The sequence below is a fragment of the Alligator sinensis genome, unplaced genomic scaffold (genome assembly GCF_000455745.1).
Source record: "Alligator sinensis unplaced genomic scaffold, ASM45574v1 scaffold467_2, whole genome shotgun sequence".
In the NCBI taxonomy this organism is placed as follows: domain Eukaryota; kingdom Metazoa; phylum Chordata; order Crocodylia; family Alligatoridae; genus Alligator; species Alligator sinensis.
In genome coordinates, this window is record NW_005842129.1 from 2021254 (window position 1) to 2032453 (window position 11200).

An 11200-nucleotide genomic window follows, 5' to 3' on the forward strand; every position below is an offset into this window, starting at 1 on the left:
AGGTTTGGCAACACCAAACTGACTGACACCACAAATGAAAGGGATCTGGGGGTAATAATAGACCACAATATGAATATGAGCCGGCAGTGCAATGCTGTAACCAGTAGGGAAAATAATACTCTGGCATGCAACAATCGATGCATCTCCAGCAAAACCAAGGAAGTGATTCTTCCCCTGTACTCAGCACTGGTGAGACTGCAGCTGGAGTACTGCATCCAGTTCTGAGCACCACACTTTAATGAGGACATGGACAAGCTTGAGAGAGTCCAAAGAAGAGCCACCTGTATGATCAGTGTCTTACACGGCAAGCCATATGAGGAAAGGCTGAGGGATCTGGGACTCTTCAACCTGAAGAAAAAAAGGCTGAGAGGGGACCTGGTAGCAGCTTACCGCTCGCTATACTAGGGGAGTACATCAATGGCTCAGTGAGCAACTGTTCACCAGGGAACCTGAGGAGAAAACCAGGAGTAATGGCCACAAACTCCTGGAAGACTGATTCAGGCTCAACATTAGGAAAAACCTCTTTACAGTCAGGATGTCTAGACTGTGGAATAAGCTCCCTCCAGAGGTGGTGCAATCACCTACCCTGGAAATCTTCAAGTGGAGACTGAACAGTCACCTTGCTGGGGTCACTTGACCCTAGTTGTCTTTTTCTGCTTGGTGCAGGGGGTTTGGACCCAATGATCTTCCGAGGTCTCTTCCAGCTTACCTTCTATGACCCTGAAAAAAACAGGAACAACTTTGAAATGCTTTAGTGTAAATTGCTTCATATTATGTATGCACCCTCCAGCATAACTGATCAGTCCTCCAGCATCCCGCAGTGCTTTCTGCCCCCCCACTCACCTCCCATGCTGTGAGAAGTCACCTGTGTGACTCACCAAACAGGCTCCTCCTGGGTCACAGGATCTGTCTGACCTCGCTTGTTTACAGCCAGTTGTCAAAATGTGCTATACCCTCATTTTGCTGGACCCTCATCTGAAGCACTTGGCATCTTTTGTACCAGAACTGGGTGAAGACCCCTTGGAATGTGTTGGCTTACATTGAGAACGTTAGCAGCACTATCCTCTGCTGCATTTATAAGGCACTCCACTAACTGGAGGTAGACAGAGGTACTGGACCTCTTTGCTCTCTGGCGTGATGAGAAAACCTGGCACTCACTAAGGATGCACCACTGCAACCAGGTTGTTTATGAGCATGTAGCCTCTGAAATAGTTTCTTGGGAACACAGTTGTGACTGGCACCAGAGCTGTGCCAAGTTCAAAGTACTGAACACATAAGAAGACTCGCAACACCAGTTGCATCTTAGGTGTTTGGAGAGTGACATGCTCCTAATGCAAGGACCTATTGTAGCTTCTGTCTGGCAGTGACTGAATAGATCTCTGCTTTGTGTCAACCCTGAAGTTAACCAAGGCCTGAAACAGTTCTGACTGGGAGGTGCAGGAGGACTTTGGTCTCTGCTGTCACAGTTGAGAACCAGTCACAAGAGGGTTAGGATGACTTTGGGGAGTCCCTTCTGTTCAGGAGCTCTAACTGAAAGACTTACCATCTGTCCAATCATGACAGCACTATAACTGACTGACCATCTCTGCAATCTCATCCCTACAGGCCAGTCTGTGTATTGTGCCCCATCATTCTTCTGTCCTCATAGACCAATATTCCTGCAACACTTCTGCCAGCTGTTTTCCTGCCACTACTGGTGAATGACCTCTTTCCTGTTTTCACCCCTGCCCACCCCCTTCAGTACACACACCTGCCTGCAACAAGCCAGCCCTCTTTTCTCCTTATTCTTGGGAGCCAGCTGCTAGGAGACGCAGACAACAAGGACAGCCACCTGGTAAGTTTCAGCAGTTTAGCACTGTGACACCACCAGTGTTTCTACCCCACCCTCATCTCCACCCCGACACAGAGACCTCTGATATAATTAGGCTTGGGGGGAGGGAGCACATTTTCACTTAATAGGAACATGGGTAACCCTGAATTGACCTACCTGGGGAGATATGGTTTTTAGGGTGTTTGAAGCCAAGAAAAGCATATTTGTTTTGAATCGCTCAAGGGTGGGGTTCCAGTTGGAAGCTGTCATTTGGGGATCAGAGTGCTAGCTTTGTGAGTAGCATGTTCAGAGAGTTTGTGGGGGAGGTGCTAACATACTATGTTATGATCTGCTGTTTTGGGACTTGGGTCTTCATGGGGCTGTTACAGGGAGGATTAATGCTTCCCTCCAGACCATAATAGCAACCAGATCTACTTCAAAGGGCATAAATGAATCTAGTTTTGGGAAAAGAGGGTATATGCCCACCCCAGAGTGGTGTTTGCGGATGTTGCTGACAGTTGTCACGTAATTCACCAATGGGCAGCTTAGCCTTTTGTTTTGCTCCCTGAAGGGGTTAACAGCAACTGTTCCCCTCCTCTACCTCTGAGGTGGTAAGAAAGCAACAAGGACTCTTCCCTTACATTCTCTGCCCCCCTTCCTTGGTTGTTGAGAGGGCTACAGTGGCTAACGCTTTGGGCATTGCTCCACCATTCCCCTGCTGCTGCTGATTGGTTGGACAAGCTGCTTAGGAGTGACTCCTACCACCTGCTCCCCAACCCTGTCTTTGGACACTCCTGACCATGCCTCTGACTGCTGGATGGGCAGTCATGAAAGCATGAAATAAACAGAGAGAAAATGAAACCCCAGGTAATCCCCCAGAATCCATCACTTCCCTTTTTTTTTTTTTTCAAGGCCACTTCTCATTGATTGGGTTAGCCAAGCTTTGCATATACATCTCTGATGTAGTTATTCCAGGTCTGTCCAACTTCTGGGCAGTTGCGGGACATGTGCACAGACCAGACCGCAGTCCTAGGAGCCATGCTTATAGCACAGGTGGCTTAACTTGTTCACCCATCCTGTAACTTGTTCCCCCATCCTGTGTACAGTGTGGGCAGCCTAGCTCCCCCTCTGATTCTACCTGTGCATGCCATGTGGGGAACCCTCCCCACTCTTGTTTCCCTGCAGCATAGGTAGCTCTGCTGCCACCATCACACATGCAGCATCCTCTCCACTCAGCCATGCACCCACCTGCAGTGTGGGCACCCCAGTCCCCTCCCCTGCTGTATCTGCAGCACGGGCACCCTGTCCTGCTCCTGCTGCTATACTCTTTTCCCAGGAGTGGGGGTAGGAAATAGAAGGTAGAGGAGTGTGAGGGAGCTCAAAGTACTCAACTGTCACAGTAGGAGCAGTAGTGGGGGCAAGGGCAGTGAGGCCTTGTGAGGAGCCCACAGGCAGCATGTGGCCCATGGGGCCACCATTTGGACGGCACTGAGTTAATCTGTAAGGTACAAATCTACTCTGCTTTCTTCATTGGAACATTGCCACTGCCACCACTCTCTTCCCCTCCCCACACTGATGACTACCCAGAAAGTCTCAAATAAGTACCCAAGGCCACCTGCCCTGGAACCTCACATTTCTACCCCAGAGTAACTCCCCCTCAACTGTAGAGCAAAAGAGATTGCTCATTCAAGGGAAAAAAGAAGAGTAATTAGCCAAGGTAATGCTTTTATTTTGTAAGGCTACCCATCTCATGTAATGCAGTGGTTTGGGGAGGCTGGGGGGGAAGAAAAAACTGTGCTCACAAGCAGGCTGCAACCCTCCTATGACCAGCCTCCCAACAGTGACAGATCATAGCAGTTCACAGTAGGGCAAAAATTTCTAAGGGCACAGAGGATAGGATCAGTTTCACACACTATACACACTGAACACAGGAGCCATTTGTCTCGGCCAGGTGGAGCTGACCGAGGGAAACGCTGGTTAATTAAGCGAACGTCAGGTGGGCTGATGGATGGAGAGGCGAGACAGCATATTGGTTTTTATAAAGAAAGCTTTACTTACACTGCTGATGGTCACAGTGCAGGAAGGAAACTTGCTTGAGTTGCAGTTGCACACAAACAAACACAAGTGAGATCTCTTCCGAACCAAACTGAGATGAGTCGTCGATGTACGACTCCGCGAACGCTTTACACGGGGGATATGTCAAATTCACACTATGATGGGGAGTGGCTAAGAGCTGATCAGGCCCCTATATCCTCCTCCAAGACACACGCGGAGTTTGCTAGGCTCCACAGCGCGCTTAGAGTTCTCCACGAGATGGATGTGGAGTCCTCCAACTTGGACGGAAGCTGCTCTAACCTTTTATACAGCTAGCGAGCCAATTGCTAGCCGCCACGTAGGAATAATTTAGAATCAGCCAGTAATGGGGTACGGATTTGCATGTGTGTGGCGGGAGCTCTTTGCACCCGGGATTTCTCTCTGCAGCTGAGAAATCCACCGTGCAAAGAAAGCTCCATGTGGCGGAAAAATTCCAATGTGCCGAGGCACTAAAAATCATTGGGTTATGACACCATTGAACACAGGATGGGGGAACAACAGGAGAGAACTTGTTCCCCCATCCTGTAACTTGTTCTCTGCAAGAGGAGGTTGAGAGGCGACCTTGTGGCTGCCTATAAGTTCATCACGGGGGCACAGAAGGGAATTGGTGGTTTTATTCACCAAGGCGCCCCCGGGGGTTACAAGAAATAATGGCCACAAGCTAGCAGAGAGCAGATTTAGATTGGACATTAGGAAGAACTTCTTCACAGTTAGTGGCCAAGGTCTGGAACGGGCTCCCAAGGAAGGTGGTGCTCTCCCCTACCCTGGGGGTCTTCACGAGGAGGTTAGATAAGCATCTAGCTGGGGTCATCTGAACCCAGCCCTCTTTCCTGCCTATGCAGGGGGTCGGACTCGATGATCTATTGAGGTCCCTTCTGACCCTAACATCTATGAATCTATGAACACTGGCACAGTAACTCTCTGCCCAACCCCCTCGCTCTCTTTCCTTGCCTGATCAGGTGGCAGTGTGTAGGGAGTGGGGCGTGAATGGGGTGACTTGCATTTTTCACAGCACAAAGGCCAGTCCTACAGTCAGGTTCTTTCAGATATTTCCTGATTGCTTAAATGGCTCTAAATGTCCCGGAAACAGTTTGTTGGCTGCAGCTCAAGCTGGCTTCCTTCCTTCTCTGTGGTGGCAGCAGGTGGGCACCTGAAGATCCAGTTAATGTCTGGGATTTGGTGGGTGGGGGGTCAGACCCAGGGGTGCAGGAGACTGTGAAGATGTCTCAGCTAGTTGTTTTGGGTCACTTCCAGAGTTCAGTGGAGGCCATGAGCCAGGGTTCTCTGGAAGCAGGCAGCTGTAATGGGTGGGGTACCTTGAGCCTATAAGTCTTGTGTGGTGTTTGCAACTGCTGTATGGGTTTCGTTATGCTCCCTAGGCCAGGAGGGAGTAAATGACATTCTCTTTATTGACTCCGAATTGTTTGGGGATAGGTATTAACATTTTCTCTGAAATACTCTGTCTTCCAAGACTTTGTGTTGAAAGGAATCCCTCTTCTTTCCATAGAGTCACCAAAGCAGGCTTGCCTTCTCCAGAAGGTTAGGTCTTTGGACAAAACCATCTCCTCCAACAACTGGAGAGCACATAGAGAGGGGTTGCCTACAGCTGATCTAAACAGTTCATCTGCAGAATACTATCTCCATGTCACCAACATTTAACAAAAGGTGGCTTATTTCCTTACTGTCGTTTCAACACCTGCTTAAGTGGAGCTCCCACAGCAGTAGGCACAGAGGCCCCAAACCCTGAGCTAAAGATCATAGTGCAAAGAATCTCCCAACATAGGAGGAGGAAAAGATGGAGCAAGGAGATGCTGAGTGAGCTAGTGGCATCAGGAAAATTGGAGCTGTTGAGTTGAGGTTCAGGATGGAGTTTCACAAGGACTGGTATGCTGACCTGGTGAGGCAAGGCATCTCCCAAGGCAAGTGCACAGCTATGTTCCAGGCCAGGAGGAATGCTATGGAGATGCTGATGGATACCATCTGGATGGAGAGACACCCAGTAGGCCTTTAGCCATGCTCAGCAGGTAGACAAAAAGCATTGAGCGCCAGCAGTAGTTTCAACAGGGGCAGTATTACTCACAGCAGCCTCCACCAGAAAGATCCAGATCTGGTGTCCTCAACTTGAACTGGTATCTCACTAAGGCTATGGTTTTCCTGATCAGCCCCCCAGGCCTGTGATGTGCCATGGGGAGAGCTACCCTTTCCAGCTCTCAGCTGTGCAACCTCTGGCCCAGGGCTTCTGGCAGCAGCCTTACAGAACTATACCCCAGTTCAAGGGCTACTCAACACCAACACCCCTGTCCCACCAGCACCCATAGAGGGTAAGCATCAGTATTGACAAGCCACAGTTTGGTTGAGTGCCAGCCTCTTCCCTCGCCTAGCCTCCAATTGACAGAGCATCCCTATTTTCCATAAACCAGCTTGTAAATCACTTTCTTGTTCTCAGCGACAGTTCCTCAATTTGAGGACGATCTCTGCTATGGCTTATTTATGGGTCTTGAGGTGACTTAAAAGTCCAATCTTTGAGTCACAGGTCCTTCTGCAGAAGTTGTAGTTCTTTCTGCTGGCCAGAGTAGGCTGTAAGCCAGGATTTCTTTCCTTTTTCTTCTTTCACTCTTTCTCTGCTTTGAGGACAAGTACTTTACCTTGAAGTGGTCTGCTGCTGGTTGTGGTTCTGGTGCCTTTGGAGTCAGTTAGCTGCCAGGTCTTCCCAGCTCTTGATGTTGGCATCTACTTTCTTGATGGGACACAGAGGATAGGGCACTTTCTAAGGACACAGAGGATAGGCTCGTGTCTATGCCTTCAGTGCCTTGTAGCATTTCCTTTGGCTTCTAGAAGATCTCAGGCTGTAGCTAAGCTGGAAGTCAAGTCAGGGATTTGCACACAATGTCAAGTGAGTCAATGTTGGTAAAACTGGCTTCAGCAAGGATGCTGGTGTTTGTGCGGTGATCTTCCTATTTGGTGCAGAGGATTTTCCAGAGGCATGGTTGGTTATACCTCTCCAGGCTCTTGAGATGACAGCGTTGGGTCACCCATGTTTCACATTTGTAGAGGAGAGTGAGGATGACGACTTCACTGAAAACCTGGATCTTGATGTTTTTCCAGAGATTGTGAACAATAAAAACACAATAAAGCAATTTCCCAACTTCCTTGTAATTCACTTTAATCACAATTTTTTTTAAACTGTTATAACTATTTAGTAAAAAGCTCTTTTGATTCACAAAGCAGTCATTGGATGTGCCCCATTCCTTTTTCAGTCCTCTGCACCAAATAGGAAGATCACTGCACGAACACCAGCATTCTTGCTGAAGCCAGTGTTACCAACATTGACTCAGTGATCCTCAAGCACCAACTTCACTGGACTGGACATTGTGTGCAAATCCCTGACTTGACTTCCAGCTTAGCTACAGCCTGAGATCTTCTAGAAGCCAAAAGAAATGCTACAAGGACACATTGAAGGCATAGACACGAGCCTATCCTCTGTGTCCTTAGAAAGTGCCCTATCCTCTGTGCCCCATCAAGAAAGTAGATGCCAACATCAAGAGCTGGGAAAATCTGGCTGTTAACTGACTCCAAAGGCACAGTGTCCCCCCTGTGCCTGTCCATAGTCCAGTTTGGTGATATGTCTCTCTCTGTATTCAGGAATACTGATGAAAAAACTCATTGAAGAGCTCAGCTTTGTCCCACCCATCTGTTACTAATTGCCCTGGCCTGTCCTGTAGGGGTCCTACGTTACCTTGTACCCTGTTTTTCTTCCCTATATAACTGAAAAGGACTTTTTGTTGTCCTTAATTTTTGTTGCCATCCTGAGTTCCATTGCTGCTTTGGCCTTTCTTACGGACTCCCTGGAAATGCGAGCCAAATAAGTATATTTCTCCTTGGTGACTACTCCCACTTCCACAGTCTGTATGTCTTTTTTTTTTTTTTTCATCCCTAGGTTTTCTTAGATTTCCTTGTTCAGCCAAGAGGTTTTCCTGGCCCCCTTATCACCCTTTACGTGCAATAGGATTGTCTCCTTTTGTGCCTGAAGGATCGTTCCCTTCAGGAACGACCACCCTTCCTAGACTCCCACCTCACCAAGGCTCTTGTCCTTTAGCACCTCAATTACTAACCTCCTGAGCTCATTGAAGTTAGCCTTTTTGAAGTCTAGCACTTCTGCCCTACTTGTTATCTTTCCTACCTTTCGACGGATAGTGAATTCCGGCAACTGGTGGTCACTATCTCCTAGATTACCCTGTATCCACAGATTTTTCCACCAGGTTGTCCCCTGTAACGAACACCAAATCCAGTAAGCCCCCCCCCCCTTTCCCCGCTCTATCATGTCTATGCAGCCTATAGCCCTCTGCTCAATCATGGGTAGGGGCCCACCAGGCTTCAGTTAGTTTAACTAAGTCTTTGTTTGCAAGCAGGAGTGTGAATTCCTCCTGCTTGTTCTCCATGCTCCTAGCATTAGTATAGAGACATTTAAGCCCCCTGATGGGTGCCCTTGGTACCCCTCTGTGCTGATGCCTATTGGACCCTGCAATACTTATGTGGACTTTTCCAGTGCGTGGCTCTTGGTCCTTTGCTCCTAGGTTTTCTTCATCTTCTGCATCTCCATCCCCCGATGAACCTACTTTAAAGCCCTGCACAGGAGATCAGCCAACCTGTAAGAGAACAGACTCTTACCTTCTGAAGAGAGAGAGAAGCTGTCTCGTTCCAGCATGCCTCTTTCCTGGAAGTATGGACCATGGTCAAGGAAGCCAAAACCTGCACAATGACACCAGCTCTGGAGCTGCATGTTGAATTCCCTAATACAGCTGTCTCGATGCGGACCATGACCACTGACTGGGTGGATCAACAAGAAGGTCACCTGCACCCCTGAGCTTTGAAACCTGGCCCCCAGAGCCTTGTAGTCATTCATGATCTGGCCTGGACTACTCCAGGCCGTATCATTTGTTCTCATGTGGTTGAGGACAATGGGATAGTAGTCGGAGGGCCTAATGAAGTCAGGAATCCTTGCAGTGACGTCTTGGATCCGGGCTCTGGGCAGGCAACATACCTCCCATACCACGTGATCTAGGTGACGGATGACTCCCTCCATTCCCCTCAGGAGGGAGTTGCCCGCTACGACAACTAGGCGTCTCTTCTTCCAGCTGTCTGGTTGTCTCTTAGTCTGCATGCTGGTGGTTGTGGTGGTGGTGGTTGTGGAGGTGGCTTCCTCTGTTACTCTCTCCTCCAGTGATGCTAGAACCTTGTATCTGTTCCCCAGCTGCACTGGGGAAGTTGCCTCAGCAGTGCAACAATTGGCTCTGGAGGTGGCCGTCTTCCATACAGCTGCATCAGGTCCCTCCCACGTTGTCCTTTTTGAAACTGTTCCAAGTGCATGTTTGTCCATACCCTAAAAGTGTTAAATGACTGTGTTACCGAAGTGACTTCTTCAGACTGTTTGGATGCTATTGCTCCAAAATCAACTTGGGAAAAATCATTCAAAATACATTTTACATACATTGACACACGAAAAATCTTGGAGCAACAGTCAAAAAGGCAAATAAATGTTAGGCTTTATTAAGAAGACAATTATAAACAAAACAGAATATGATTATGTCCCTTTATAAATCTCATAGTATAATCTGCATCCTGTGTACTGTATGCAGTTTTGGTGTCCTGTCTCGCACCCCCCCTCCCCTGGTGCTCAATGCACACCTCAAAAAAGATACAGAAGAACTAGAAAAGCTACATAAAATGCCAACAAGGATGAACAGGAACATGGAGGGCAGTCAATATCAGGAAGAGACTAGTCAATATGAGGAAGAAACTAAATAGGCTAAGATTTTTCATCTTGGAAAAGAAATGCATGAAGAGAGACATAAAGGTTTACAAAAAACTAGATGGTGCTAGGAAAGTAAATGATGTAGTAGGGTTAAAACTAACAAGAGGAAGTTTTTTCACACTGCCACCTCACAAGTCACAAAAAACTTCACAGATGAGCCTATGAACTTAATCAACCTCCTGGATACAAAAAAATAATGGACTAAATATAGACATTGGATTTATGACACATTATAACCTGCCTAACATCTGCCTCCCCAGGTACCTCTCCACTATGTGCCACATACATTCATTCCTCACCCCCTCACACTTTTTTTGACTGCTTTAAAAGGTACTTGGAGCACAGTTACCTCTGTCTATATGCCCCATCAATGAATGCTCTGTCAGTGTCATGATTTACCATTCTGTTGACTTCTCATCCACAAATTTTATTAGTGGTGATTTTATGTTGAATCTCAAATCACTGATACTAATGCATAGCTTTGGGCCTGTGGACTCCAGCTAGAAATATTCCCATATATTTCTCCATTGACAGGTACCTTTTTGAGATTTGTCATTTGTCTTCTTTTTAATTATTGTGATTTATTGACTTCATATAATAATGGTGTTTTAAAGCAAATCTCATGTGGGGCTAAACCAAAGAGCCTTACCAGTCATATCTATGCAGCTACCTTTATTAACCAGACTTGTGATCGCCTCAAATAATTAAATTGGTGTTGTTTAACAAGGCTTTTTATGTATAAAATCATGTTGATTGGCATTAGTTAAATTCCCATATTTTAATTATTAATTAAATTCCATATCAGCTTTTGTATTATGTTCCCAGAATTAATGTGAGGCCAAGGGCCATAACTATCCTGCATCTGTTTTTCACGTGCATACAAAGTATAAAAGTCGTCGTCTTTTGGGTACAAAAGTCTGCTCCTCTGTGGGCACATCTACATGTGCAATTAAAGCAACTGAGTATACTCCGGCTCAATTTGAGCCAGAGTAGACTAATACCAATGTCGCCATCTACATGCCCATTTAATTGCAGTAATTTATTGCGCTGCTGGATACCACTTGTATCTGATGGGACTATCTGGCAGTGCAGTAAACTGTGCCTAGTCTACTGTGCCCTAATTGCCGTGCACATGTAGATAGTGATGCTTTTCTGCACAGCAAACTAGTCTGCTGCACATTAAAACATCTCATGTAGATGCATCCTGTGTTGGACAATCTTTCCAGGAGAGAGTTGAAAACTGCCCTTTGGTTACTAAGGGCATGGACAGACTTAAATTATACTAGTTTCACACAGGTTACACTAAACTAATGCAGTTTTTTAGTCTGTTTGCTGCTATACAGATGTTTGCTGTAAACTTTGAACACGATTCATTATACCTGTGTAGGAGTGTCCACACCTACACAGGCAAAACTGTTGCATTGCTTCAGCTGATGTATATGCCAGTATGATAAGCTCTCCTTCCCCCCCCCCACCCCCCACGC

At 47.0% G+C, this 11200-nt stretch overlaps 1 protein-coding gene across 8 annotated transcripts in view; it reads left to right on the top strand.

The window, feature by feature from the left end:
- IP6K1 (inositol hexakisphosphate kinase 1) overlaps positions 1-11200 on the top strand; it is a 96824-nt gene that overhangs the window by 36053 nt on the left and 49571 nt on the right. For 2 of the 8 annotated variants that reach the window (XM_025205782.1, XM_025205783.1), the window contains exon 4: positions 1606-1834. The exons of the other annotated variants lie outside the window; for them this stretch is intronic. The gene's annotated coding sequence lies outside the window, so the exon portion shown is untranslated. The remainder of the gene's footprint in view (positions 1-1605; positions 1835-11200) is intronic. 8 annotated transcript variants of the gene reach the window in all.